The 14882-nt window shown below is 38.0% G+C and overlaps 1 long non-coding RNA gene across 2 annotated transcripts in view; it reads right to left on the bottom strand.

Moving 5' to 3' along the window:
- The window catches only part of LOC143694518 (uncharacterized), a 31567-nt gene extending 28412 nt beyond the window's left edge, over positions 1 to 3155 (bottom strand). For both annotated transcript variants that reach the window (XR_013183067.1, XR_013183068.1), the window contains exons 1-2: positions 3007 to 3155; positions 2646 to 2714 (exon numbers count right to left, since the gene is read on the bottom strand). This is a non-coding gene — a long non-coding RNA (uncharacterized LOC143694518). The remainder of the gene's footprint in view (positions 1 to 2645; positions 2715 to 3006) is intronic.
- Between the last annotated feature and the right edge of the window lie 11727 nt (positions 3156 to 14882).

A 14882-nucleotide genomic window follows, 5' to 3' on the forward strand; every position in this document is an offset into this window, starting at 1 on the left:
CATGCAGCCTGTATAAACCCACAAGAATCTACCATGTCAGTTTTTGTAAAAATCTAGTTTTAAACATCTTACAACCTTAAGTCTTATAACCTCAGCATCTGTTAGAATGCTGTTTACTGGCCCGCTGCCTTCTGCTCTAAGCAGGGCTGAGAGTTTACATGTCCTGTTTTTGTGGCCAGTGTTTATGCTGGCATGATCTGAACAGCTCCTGCTCAAATCCCAACTACAACATTTTATTAAACCATGCAGTTATCACCATAATCCCATATTAGGGCCTGAGGAACCTAGCTCTGATAGTAGGGTGTATTTTCAGTTCAAAGTCTGTAGCCAGAAGATTACTAAATCCCCTAGCTGTGAGAAAATTTTCCCATACCAGAGTCAAATCAGTGAGAAAACACACAGGTCCCTCAGCCTTCTCTTTAGGATGCAGTTGAGTAACTTATTCCACATCTTCAGACTGGTAAATTTAATTTCCCTCAAACCTTTAAACCCACCACTTTGAGGTTTCGCATATTCTTCAGGTACTGGGTTAAAGATACATGACTTGGGCATTTTGCACACTCTAGGCACTCTCTAAGCACTACAGGAAAGAAAAAAACTTTTCACCCCATTTCAGAGTTTCCAAATTTCTTATGCCTACCTCTCTATCCAGCTAGTAATGCTTTGCCTTTGTCTAAGGGCATTACACAGCACTTCTCACCAGAATTTATGACTCTCAATGAATAATTGAATTCATATACAACTTAGACACTCAAGACAGTTAAAAGAGTAGTCCCACAGGGAAACAATGATGTGCTTGCACCAAAACAGCACAGGTACTGCAAGAGCATAATAGTAATAAACAAAATTGCCATTCCACCCCACAAAAAAAAAATTTGCATGTATCAACGGTCTTGCACAAAATGGGAACTAAACCCATGAATGCATTTCCAAAATACATGCTTGGAGAGATGCCATAAACAGCAGCATCACAACAGGAAACTAGATACACTTCCAGAGGTCCAGTATCTCTTATCACACATACCACTGTGCCAACTAGTAAGTTAAGGGCTTGGAGAAAATGTCATTTCTTTTTGCAGGGGAATAAAGCTTGTATATATAGCACATACAAAGTAAAATTCTAAGACTGTTGAGAACAGAAGGTAATAAAGCAATTCCTATCTTCTTTCCAATTCCACAACTAGTTAATATTAATGAGCCAAGAAAATTCTTGCCACCCATTTTCAAATGTTCATTCATGTTCTGCACTTTGCACCAGATCCTTCAGCTACTTGCAGATTCAAACACTGCAAGGGAGGTAGGGTTACTTGTGTCTAAAAGCAAAGAAATAATATAGTGCTTTAATCACAGACCATCCCTAATTGGAAGCTGTAAATTAATGATCTATACCTATACTACAGCCTTTCTTGAGAAATGTTATGGTTTTTTGCCAAATTATAATTTCAGTTCTGTGTAGACTATATGAATATCTACAGTGTTTTAATAATCTATTTGTATATACGTATTGGTAGTTTGATGGAGCATGTTCTACAGCATTAATAAAAAAAAATCAATCTATAGCTTTTAAGTACTTTGCCATTGAGACAAAAGTACCATTTCAATCGGACTTATTAATGAGATTTTTTTATTTTTGTGATTTAATGCACTATGGCTATTCTACGCTATATTTAGCTTTCCCATGTGAAAGCTCATAAACCAGAGACAAGAATGGTGATAGCCTATGCCACCACAGAAAAATGTAAAAGAATATAAATTGGAAATACATGCCTGTCAAATACATAGATGCCTCTATTGAGTTTGTTTTGTGGCTGTGCTTCTAGAAATATTTGCTACAATTACATAGCTGGGGCAGCTGTATGCATCATATTTTGCTGGTTTGGGAATTGTGTTCTATTTTGGACAAGCCAGGCAGGCCATTTGAATAAGTGGCTTTAGTGTCTTTCTTGGTAGACAGCAATAATGGCTAAATGATTAAATCCAGGAGATGGCAAAAATAACAAGTCAGTACTAATTATGAAATTTTTAGAGTATCATAGAATAATGATGGCACACAGCTTTTGCAAGAGGAAATTATCCAGTTTTGCTATTCAATTCAGATGCCAAGCTCCAAATTTGCTTGTTTGATTGGGCTGGCACTCTTCCCTCAGAGACTAGAAAAAGCTTCCATTAGCTTTCATTGGCCTAAATCAGAAACATCTGTTAAAAGCACAAAACACTCATTGGTTGAGATCAACAGTCAGAAACCTGCACAAGGGCAGAATCTTTCCCCTAAGGTAGGTGACAAGGACTCATGTGTCAGCATTACTCTGCATGTCAATATTTCATTAAATTCCTAACTCAGCTCAAGCCCGTGTCTTTCTTTGAGCTCTCTCAATGGTATTCTAAAATTAAAATTCAGCATCCTATATGTTTCTGTCTTCCTGCAAACTGGTGCTTTGGTAGTCTTCACGACACCATACAAATGCATTAGAAGTTTCAGAAAGCTAAGGGGAAAAACCCAGACTCTTTTGGTCATTTAGAATTGCTGAAACACAGTGCAAACAAACGTAAACATTCATTTTTTCCATCTGATGCTCTTCTCTTTCAGATATAAAGATTTGATTTGGAGCATTCTGTGAAATCACTTCTGGCTACTACAGACTTACCAGGTCCACATTATTGCTGTTTTTGAGGAAAAGAACAAGGCCCCATCTACAGGTTTTAGCTATATCCCACTGAAAATAAGCAGAAAACAGAGGATTATTCAGCATGTAGCTGTGAAGTGTCTGTGTTAGGGTATGTTTGTCCGGCTGTGCTAATTGCATCCAAACCCCCATGCCCACGCTCCTGCTGGCACTGCTCCATCTCGACATTTACTATAGCTCTGCTTCCTTCCCTCTAATAGCTTCTGGCATGTTCTCCAATCCCCCTATTTCTAATCCTGACACCCCTTTGCCAAACTGTGGAAGCAGCTTGGGGAAAGGGAAAACCAAAACAAAGCAGCCATCATCTTCAGCTGAAACTCACCCGCGTGCGTGGCTGCCTTCCAACATGTCTGCCAATGCCTGGCTGCCACAGGAACTACTGCAGGAGTTGGAAAATTGAGGGGAAGGAGCAAAAATACACAACAGGCACAGAAATTAATGTTACTGGCTTTAAAAGCAACAGCCATCTGTTTTCCTTACTGCCTGGCAGCATCAGGAGCTCCCTGCGGTGAGGATGGAGATTTGGCAGGTTTCCGTAACCCTGTTGAGCTTGTACTGTCCCTACCAGCATCCCCTGCTGCTTCTCTCCGCACCCTCAGACCAATTATACTTAGACTTTTTATTGCAGCAGCAGTGCCCATACAACCTTACACTTATGGGCACTTTAATCACCAACACCTATCAAAGCCAGCAAAGTTCAACTACTGCTTAAGCATGTCATTTCTAAATTTTGGAATTAATATGATTTTGCAGCCATGTTGGATCCAAATAATAGAAAAACTGGTTTTAAAATGTAGCTGAGGCAGAGTTTACTCCTGAAAAAAAGAACTTGATTTAGTTTGTGATATCATGATCTTACCTATATTACCAAGATGTTAAGAAAAAGTGTGTTGTGTTTTCCTTCTGTGGCTGCCATTTGAGTTTTTATTTGCATAATGCTGCTTTCCCAGGCAGAAGGTTGCCAGGAAAACAGAGTATGAAACCTGTCACAGAAATGCAACAAAGAGAATTTGGAGGCTTTGTTTGCAGTAGATCAAAACTGATTTCAGTGTATTTCATTGCCATAAAAATTAAAATAGACATTTTCTCAGTGTATAAGGTTATTATTAATATTTTTCTTCATTATCTGCCAACTTTAAGCAAAAACAGCAAGTACTAGAAAAAAATATAGCAGGTAAAAGAATGTAAGAATTTACATTAGTAAAAAACCCAGCTATCCATAACCACAATCTTCCCTTGAAGCAACAGCTTTTTAGTGCAGTTCTTCAGGGCTGTTTCTGTTCTCAGTTATCACAGTTTTAATATAACTTACAATCACTTCCTAGAGACTTAGTTATCCGGATTTTACAAAGCGTTATCTGCTTTAGGAAAAACCAGAGTGCTGCATACAGTAATCTGTCATGCAACAGCAAGAGCAGCTGGTGTAGCTTACATAAAATGGCAAATAGCCCATGCAATAAAATGTAAGCATGTTCATAGCAAGAGCAACTATTGGCATAGAACAGATGCCAAAATGTATTTCTATTTGGATCACAAATAAAATAACCTGTTTATCTTCTGTCATAATGAAGATAAAACAACAGGATACAATTTCCTTAAATTTGGGGGTGGCAGATTCTCTTCAAAATTTAGATTTTGGGTTTTTTTAAATTTTATTTCACATATATTTAGTGCTCCCAGTTACATGATCTGAGTTATCACATAGACCTCAGCAAGTCAAAATTCAATTGGTTACTTTATCTATCACCTCGTCACTTGAATTGTGGTTTTGAGTGAAGAGTTGTTTGTTTTTTTGGGGATGGGTTTTCTATTCTGCTCTGGGGGTTTTCTTACATAAAAGCAGAACATGGAATCAGTGAGGTTTTTTTCTGGTTTCGGTTAGGTTGTTTTGGGGTTTTTTAAAGGAAGGCGATTGTCCATTCAAGCATTTAGTACCTGTTTCAGACCATTTATTTTTTTCTTCTAGTTGTACTGCAATAGCTTTAACCACCAGGTGTACTTGGATCACAGATTCCTAAATGCTCTGTCCTTGTGTTACCAGAAGCACATTGGAGGAAGGCTGGAATTAGGCTGCATCCCAGCTGCAAACACACAGTAGTTGACAGTACATCCCCTGTGAGAGGGATGAGGGGCAAGACCTGCTTAAGACATCTGAAGCTATTGAAATACAGACTAAAAATAGTAGCAGTGATCTCCACCACATTGGGACCCACTCTGTTCATGGACTTAGCAGCAATTTAATCACTGACTGCAGAGGGTACAGTTTGATGTGCTGTTTTCCATACACCTCCCTAAGAAAGGTGATTTTACAGTGGTATACTCTAGATGCCTTTATAGGAGTTCAGTAGTGCCTCCTGTTCTGAAGGCATTTACAAATCCTATCTAAGGCTGTATTTTCTCCCTTTTTTTCTCTTGTTAAAGGATTGTTTGCTCAGTTTGGTTCTGCAAGAGGATCAGGTTTCCATTTTCTACTCGAAGTGCCTTGTCAGAAATGCTTAGTGTTTCAAACAATTAGCCCCTTGTAGGCCTTTGTTTCCTTGTCATTGACAGCAACGTGAGCTATGGGCCCACAAATACAGTTTTACAGTCAACTCTGTCTATAAGCCACTGATATTTGCTGAGGAGTGAAATCCCACCATGGGTCAATATTAACAGGTATGAGACAAAAGGAGGAGTTAGGGAAAGCAAAGTGGTTGCTTTGGTTAAATTTTTGCATCTTTTTGTGGACAAAATTGTGAGGATACTAAAGCTTAACATCCTGCCTTTTGCATAGTGGTAACAGCAGCAGTATGGCCTAACTATATGTGACAGCCACAATGACTCCTTGTGCAGTATGTTTAATGATCTGTGTTTAATGAGAGCTGAGACACTTCCTGGACACTGTCCATGACAGTCCTTCTCTGAGGCTATATTCAAACATTTAATGTGAGAAGAAATCCTAGAGCAAGTATTTTCTTGCTCCTTCTGCTGTGACTAGGAACTCACCCGATGTGAATGAATGTTGGAATGACCCTGTGATAAACAGAAAATAAAAGCACAGCAAATGGAGCCACCTTTTTCCTCTGAGTGGATTTACCCAGATTCCTAGTTATGATAGTTTTAACATTGATAGTAATAAGGGCTTTCTTATTTCTTTTAACGTAATATACCTTCCATGAATAAATTCCCATTTTAATGTCACAAGTGAGTAGGATTTGGGATGTAATGCTTACCTCTTCCCATCTTCTTTCTCCTAAACTTCCTAGTCAAAAACGTTCTAATCATAAGGAATCTACAAGAACCTATGAGTGGATTGAAACCCACCAAAAAAGGAGCACATCAGTCCTACTCTCAGTATCTCCACAGTGCCACCAAGTCATTGGGAAGTGAATAGTACTTAGAGAAAGAAACTCACTCTGCAGAGAACACAGTTGGGTTTTTTTTAAATTATCCCACAGGCGTGAGTTCCAACATGTTTGGGCCTCCTCCAGCTGTACATTGAACACCTGCAAAGTACATCAGAGTCCATCAGAGCCCATGGACAGAAAGTCAGACTTTGTGCTTTGCGAACAAAAAAAAGAGGGAACAATTTAGCATGAACACTGTGGTCTAGATTGTGCTTCAGAGGCTTTGGCCTTTCTGAGTTGACAGAAAGAATGAGTTGTTCAACTGGTATTTTTGCATTTTAGCATAGATGCCATGAGGCCTGAAAAGCATTTCCTGGAGCATCAACTATCTGGTGGGTTCAGTGGGTGCATCTTGAACGTGGCATTTACTGTCAGAACCAGCACATCATGCTGCAAAGGAATGGGGCTTGGGACTTTTTACCTGTCACCTTCAGCAGGCTGAGAGCTTTCCATGTTTCCCTTTTCATGCCTCCTATGTCATGGATCCTGTGTAAATTTGGCCTTGCTTAGGAAGATTATCACTCCCAGCAGAGACTCTGGGGAGGAAACATTCCTTGAGCTCTCTCTCTATCCTGAAACAATAGAATCACTAATAGAACTCCCAGCTGCTATTATACTTTTCATAATATAAACACCTGCCTGCAGCAATGACACAACCAAAGTAATAGACATTTGTCCACTGTACAGCTAGAAATTACTTTCCAGCACTACAGAACCAGGCCAATTACAAACAGGTAAGCTATAGCTGAGAGAAAGGGTAATCCTATTCTGGTCTGGCAGCCATACAGATGCATATATGTTTTTTAAATGGTCACCTTAGCTCTGCATTAAAGTTGGTTTGAAGCCAATAGTTCATTGCCCTAAGAAATTGCATTCCTTATGGGTTAATATTTCACTTGACAGGAATCCTTTCTGGCCAGAGATCAACTATGCAAAGAGGTTTGTATCTCATTGTTTCCAGGAACAAGACTTTTTCAAACCCTTTTCAAACACAGCTGAATCAAAATATATACTCCCCACTTCTCTTCCTTCTATTTAAATCTGTAACTCCAGGTCTTCTATTCCTGTCCTACAACAGGTTGGTCACTAACAAAGAGCTTGACCTTACTGTTAAAAGGTGGTAAATCAGTCATTGCTCCTTATGTCTTACCTTACATATGGTGGGCAATGGAACAGTTTGGATTTTATGCTCCTCTTTCATGTGCTACTATTGTCTCCCTGGAGTCTACTACAAGGAAGTGTACCAAAATTTGGGAAATATGCTGGAAACAGCAAGACTGGGGGAAAAAAAACACTATTGAGTCAGAAAAGCTTGTAGGTGATTTGGGTAAAGAAGATGTATAGGAAAAATGAATCAGTAACAGGGAAATTATAAAATGTATAATGACAATGGAGTTTGCTTTTCATAATTTCATTAAATGCTTGCTTCTTTTTGAGTGCTTTAAGTCTCTCAACATCGAACCTTTACTAGAAAATGTGTGTGGTAAAGATAAACAAGGCTGCTTCAACACCTTTCTGGGCAAAATATACTTCACTTACAGAAATCTCAGTCCAACTCTTTATGCAGTATTTAGATACTGCTGCTCTTCAAAAACATGCATCAGCCATTACACAGCAGCAACTTCACTCAAAAGCTAGGACAGAACAGAATCACTTAGAAACACATTGATCATAAATACTACTGATACACTTCAGAAAACTTTTCACATATTAACTATTTATAGGACTAATCTCAGAACACCTCTTCAAAGGACATTTAACTGCTGCAATAAATCAGTGATGGAATTAAGAAAGGAGTCCTGAATCCTTACCCTCTTAACTACAGACAGGAGTTCCCCATGCACACTCTATCAGTGAAATCAATGGAAGTTGCACCTTCTACCCACCTCAAAGGCAAGCAGGTGATAGATCATATTGCTTATGTCTTCCTGTACCCCAGTCTCCTGAGGAAGCCACAGCTTTCCCTAGTATGATATGCATCGATCACATTATAAAAACCAGTCCCTCAGCCCTATAGCAAAGGCATGTAGGTTATGTTACAGGAATTTGAAAGTATTCTGGGTCACTCAACAAGACTGTTTCTATGGATAGCAGAGCTTCAGGGTGAAGGATACCCACTGTATGTCTCACTTGCCAAGCTGAAAGTGCTTTTGTAGTTGTGTGGCCTTCTTGTAGCATCAGGTGTTTATTAACTCTAGTGTTTTCAACCACATCTGCACAGAGTGCTCTAGCTGAAAACAAATGCAAATGAGCAGAGAGAAAACGTGTCTAATGTGAGCACTGGGGTGTTTATGCTGTACCTCACACATACCAAACAAGCAAGTCTACCCACTTTTTGTTTGCTGTTTACCCTCATGCAGTACGTACTCTACAACTGTCCTAACATGTATTGGCAGGTCTGAGAAAGACAAAGAAGATTCTTTGCTTCAGTCCATGTGTACCATACATTAGACCCTTGCAAAGCAAAGCAAAAAATGGGACTTCTGATTTGGCTATACCCTCCTGACTTGATTGTACTTCTGCTCTTTTTCTACTTGTTTTACAACAGAAAAAACCACAAAACCAAAACACCCCCCCCCAAAAAAAAAACAGAGACAGAGCTTCCCAGTTTTGTTTAGTTTAAAACAAAGGAGGCGGGTTTTTTATCTTTATGAATTAAGACATGAACAAGGACTACACAAATAAGATTGAAAGAACAGTACTCAGTTTTCCCCTGGCCTTACTTCCAGAGCTGAAAGTACCTTTATTTTTTAAATTCTTGGTCATGTGGAAAAGGAAATTTTAGCCACAGTTGTTTAGTTTCATAGTGGCCAGTCTGAAACATCTGCTATACAGTTGACTGAAACATTCACACCTGGAATGAAATTAAATTTGTTCCAAAAAATGCTCCAGGGTGCTTTATCTCTTGAGGACCAGGAGTCAGATCACAAAACTCACTGTTCACACAGCTGCAGAACAGTAACTCAAAAGCAGCAATAATTCAGCTTTACAGTCCTGATACACTTCTATAATAGTCACTTCTAAAATATATTTTCCCTTTGGACTGATTCATTTGACCATCCTACAAAGCTTGTTGATTTGGAACAGTGGGTGACTCCACATGAATACACCTGCACAGCCAATTAACAACAAATATCTGAGCCAGGCTTGGCACATGGAGGTGCCCCTAGGATGGGAACACACAATTACAAGAACTCAGGCATTACTGAAAGGAGGTGAAAACAGAGGTGGAGCTGAAACAAGTTTTAAAAAAATGTTTATGTGGATGAAAGGGCAAACATTAAAAAAGCAAGATTTTGTACAATTTCACAGTGGGGGAAAGCAAATTAAAGGGTTTAAAGTGGAAAATAATATTATTAATTTTACAAATAAAAGTTTATTAACTTTATTAAGTTACAAAGGACTGAGCTTTAAAGTTATGTATATGCAAAAAAAGATTAGTAGAAAGTGTTTACTGTTTGAGTTAGTCAAATTTTGCTCAGTGACAAACTTATGAAGTCAGGTTAACTTCAGAAAAGATGCCATTTATTTACGAATCAAATTTAATTTGTAGTTTGTTTTACTAAAGATTTTTATGCAAACAAATACAAATAAACTGTCCTGGTTTATTAACATAATTTGAAAAACTAAATAAAGTCGTTAATGAATATTTTAGAAGGTTGAAAAGCCAACCCAAAACTTTAAATATAAATTAACTCAGGTTAGAGGGAGATGTTGTTACAGTGCCAGGAATTCAGCATGAGGAGGAAAAATAATTTTTGTACAGCAATGAAGAGAATTTTAGCTGCATAAATGCTGTTGTTTGTTTCTTTCTTTGAAAAGGAGTGAGAAACCTCCTGAGGAGCAAAAAAAAAACCCCAAGCCTTGAAACCATAGTTTGTATTGTATACAGTCAAAAAAGCCAGGACAGCTCACCACAGCTGGGGTCTGTGCAGAAGAGTCAGTGCTGTCTGACCTGTTTTGTGCAGCTTCTAGTCCAGACCAATGAGGTGCAAATTATCTGCGCTTCAGAAGTGTGCACCAGTGCTCTGCCTCAGCTATTATGCACCGACTACAATATTTGGGGTGCAGGTGTTATTTTTTTTCATGTAAGTGTCATGTTAATCATGAGAGTGGTGCCAACTCACCAAACCTTCATCATTCAAAAAGTTGCTCTTTTAGGGAAGGGATGGCAGGTTTCATCTTTGTCCAGGAAGAGGCCTCTCCTGAGCCACAGGACCTCATTGCAGGAGCAATGCTGATGGGCTCCCAATAAAGGCACTTCAACCCCGGTGCATTTCTGGTCAATGTCATATCAGTAAGCAGCAATACCTTTCTACCACCTACTTTTGGTGGCAGAGAGGACCAAGAAATAGTGAAAAAGTCAAATCATCAGGCAGGACTATGTAGGTAATGAGAAGGGGCATGTGTGAATGCTGATCGCTTAGGAAACAGTACTGGGATAGGAGAGAACATTTCTGCTACAAAATTTAAATTGAACTAAGATCAGATCATCCTGCTGGGATCTGGAAAGGAATACCTGCTACAGTAATTAAAAAGTGTTAAACAAGGACTTTAAAAACAAGATCTTTCACATGAATAGGAGATGCTCTTCTAGCCCTAACAAATGTCCATGGGTGGCATAGCAAGCATTTTGATTGGTAGTTCTTTATTTCAGCGTAACTTGGCATTGTAATAAATTTTATATGTATCTAATATGAAATTCTGACCCTTAAGAAAAGTAGTAGTGTCATCCTAAACTAAACTCATAGTCTTAGAAGATTTTATTATGTCTAATCCAAGGTCTTCATAGAGATGGTATCTTTGCTTCTTTTTTTACCTTCTATCTAAAATCCTTCTCTGAAGTGCTTTCAGTAATGGACTGATTCACATATTTTTGTTTCTTTCTGAAATATCTCAGATTTTGTTTCCAAAGTCAGGAGATATGTTCGAATTGCATTTTCTTCACACTCTCCTTCTTGATTCTTTTGTTTCTTTCAGCTTAACATTAAAGTTCTCATTAGTTCAGATCAATGGTTCACATTAGCCTATTATCCCATCACTAATAGCAAAGGCCTGGGGAAGAATTAGGCAGGGCAAGACTTTAGCAATGCTTTCCAAGACTAACCTCTCATTAAACAAGAGTTTTTGAACATTAAACAATTTTCAATTCACCTACAATTTACTTGGTTATTTTAATACTTGTGACTGGAAATACCAAATTGATTTGCAGGAGCAAAATTTAATTTTGTTTTCTTTCTTCTATTTCAGATGTTCTACTTGCATGAGGAAGGTGCCATTAAATTCAAACCAAGATACCATAAGGTTAAGAGGTAAGGGTTTGAGAACTAATGCTTTTATCTTATTAAACTGTGCACTGAGATTAATGTTTAACATCTTATAGTTCTATGATTCATGTTTGATTATGACTCAATAATGACATTTGAACTATCCATACAGCTTGAAGCCCACTGTAAAAAAGAAGTAAAATACAATGAAATTAGAGACAAACAAGCAAAAAGCAACTCAGAGTGTTTTAGAGGTTCCCTTCTCATATTGTAATGTGCAGAAATACAGAGAATGGCACAGCAAGAAGACCAGTGGGTATTTTGGTTACTTCCTCGTACAACTAAGGAAACCACAAAACCACATCAATCTCTAGCTTGCTCAACCAGTTACAACATAAAACACTTCTGATTTTGTTTCTAGAACTCCAAACCACAAGAATAAAGAAAGTTTAGCTTATTTTCAGCAATGAACTTACATTGCTTTCTGAACCTCATTGACATTTAAAGTAAATGTCTCAGTACAGCTCTAGGGTGTGACATGAAGCAAGCCATGCAAGCACTGGTACTGTTTGTGCCTCAAGAACCGTGAAAATTTAATTCTGACTATTTTCTAAAATTACTTCTGATTCCTGCAAGAATCAACATATCTCCTTGCCATGTTTTATGTCATGCTACAAAGGAAAAAGATGGTTATCAGTGCATTTAAATAATCAAGTTTTATTTTCCTGTATCAACTGCTTCACAAAGTAGACAGTGAGTAATACAAATTGGGGGAAAAGATTGTTCTCTGTTCTTGGCAGTTCTTAAGTGACTATGTATAGCAGGACTGATGACTACTGATCTGGAGATAATGTTGTTTTCTTTGCTTAAAAGGTGTACCATTACCTTATGCCTATGCTTCTTACCCAGTGGCATGCAGCAGATACATGGATGGATACAAGCATCCATCAATCCCACGGGTTTGGAATGCTGATGAGATAAGGAGGCAGTATCTCAGCCAATCACCTGAGAGGTCTCAAATTCAGTGGTTATGTTCAGCCAAGCCTCTGAATAACAGTGCTGACCCAGAAGGCATCCTGAGAGTTTTCTTAGCAGTGTCCACAAAGCCACCTCAAAGCAGCTATGCAAGATGTTCCAGGACTCTTTAGGGTCCCTAGAGCAGGAGCAGTCACACATCCCAGTCATTGGAGGACCATGGACTGAAAGCAAGGCTGACCCATTGAGAAAGTTTGCCCCTCCCCAGTACTGGTGATACAGACAATCCCTCCACGTTCAGCTATACTGGATATGCAAGCTGCCTAACAGCTGCAGCACAATCAGAAATCCAGGAACATAGGAACACAGGAAATGTTTTCTGCATCTAAAAAAGTCTGAACCTTGAAGCATAATTAAATCTTTCTGTAAATGGAAAGCCAAACAATGGCATTTTTCTTTGAAGCAGATCATAGTCAAATAGCTTTTAGTTGTAAGTATAGCAGTACTTTAAATCAATCACTGCAGCCTTTAAACTGAAAATAACCTAGAAACACCTCTGAGTTTGACATCTGTAACAAAATTAATGCCTGGTTAGCATTCTTCCTGCCACAAATTCCATCAGTTCTTTTTCCATCCAGCTATAAAAGCAAAAGTTATGTAGAAGTTAGCTCATTGCACAAAAACAGTAGTCTATTGACCCAATACATGTCAGGAACTGATTTCTTCTCTATTTATGAATCTTTTAGTGACATAATAAGCAGATTGAATGTATATTCCATACAACTATATTACAACCAGTATTTTGTGTGGATTCATGATCTGGTAAAGAGGAATATGAGGAAAGTCACCATTATTTAGGATAGCCAAATCCAGGAAGACATCAAAGAATATCAGAAAGATTTAATAATGGAAGATGACTAATTCTGAAATATCTAGGGCCTTCAATTTCTCCTATGGCTCAGTAGGTACATGATGCAGCACAAAGAATCAGTTCTTAGGTTTGTTTGTTTACTTAGTAAGGGACTATTTGAAATGGTGGCAATCTGAAGAATATCTGTGACCTGTTTAAAAATATAATCTGGGCTAGTCCTCCATTTGGATGTGATTTCTAGGGAAACAGACAGACCTCATATGGCAGTCCTGCTACCCTATCACACTCACCTCTTTAACGGTTTTGTAAACTGTTTCATCTTCATTACTCATCTATGAGAAATATTTTTGAAGTCTTCTATTAATCATCACTAGAGTAAATAAGAGCTTATTTTCTTCATTGTTAAAGAAAGAAAACATTTAAATCATTATGTCATATAACAAATTATCAAAATGTGTTAATCCATATTCTCATTCCTTACAGAAGCATTCAGATCATCTTCTATTGGCAAAACAATATCTTTCAAAGGACAAAGATCATTTTGGAAGACTAAAGCTTTCCTAGTCTGAGTCTAACTATAAAATATAATTGAGTACTCTATGATAAGTCAAAAACTAAAAGAAAATCACTCTTCTATTTTCTGAGCAATTCCCTGGGAGCTCTCTGATACTATGTTGTAATTGAGTATTAAAGTCTACCATATCAATTGTAATCTGTGGAACTGTTTTGGCCCAGTAGCACTATACTTCTAACATTAATGGATAAGTCCGTGACTATTAACTTTACTATCAGTATGTTATTTAAAATTAAATACAAAAAACATGAAGGAGAAAACTTAAATGCCCCAAACATATTTAAAAATCTAATTCATAAAATATTGACCTTCACAAAACTGAAATTAGGTTTATTTCCAAGGACTTTATATTTTGATTTCTAAGAGCTTATGCAGTATTTTATGAACTAAAATAAACCCATTTGATGTCATGAATGTAGTTTTCTGATTAGTTTTTTGTTTGCTTTTTTTTTTTATTTGTTTTAATCAAGCAGAATTGATGATTTAATTGGCATATGAGTCTATTTCTGAGCTTTCTTGTTAGAAACAACTCTGGAACTCTGTGATGAGGAGTGCTATTCAAGAAACACGTGATAGGCATTTAGCTTTCTAAAATGTGCAGCATGGGAGACGAACCAAGGCAGGGTAATTGCAATGCTTCCCAGGCCTTTTCATTTGAAGACTTCCAATGCCTGTTGTGGCAAATCTCAGCTTGGCAATTTTCCATTTCTGGAATAACTGCCTCATCTTTCTTCATTGGACATGCTGCCTTCCCTTTATTTCTACTGTAAGCCTAGCTCTGAAGCTCCTTAGATTTACTTTCTTTACCTTGTTTCTTATGCTATTAATATTCATAGGTCCATGCCACTTAGGTATCTGATGTATATTTCTTAAAGGGGAAAAATATGCCATATAAAGACTTTTATTTTAGCATGCCTTTGCTTTAATCTGCTTGATATTAGACCTCTAGATGGCTTTTCTCTGATGGGAAAGTGCTCAAATGCAAATTTACCAGTGCCTTTGTCCCTGACCATGGTGAAGCAGAGGCACCCTGGGCTGTCACACCTGGCTCTTGGCATGGCAGAAACCTGTGTGCTTCCATTGGTCTCAGAGGACTCTACTGCCCTGTCAAGCTTCCTGCAGCTC

The sequence above is a fragment of the Agelaius phoeniceus genome, chromosome 7 (genome assembly GCF_051311805.1).
Source record: "Agelaius phoeniceus isolate bAgePho1 chromosome 7, bAgePho1.hap1, whole genome shotgun sequence".
Lineage (NCBI taxonomy): Eukaryota > Metazoa > Chordata > Aves > Passeriformes > Icteridae > Agelaius > Agelaius phoeniceus.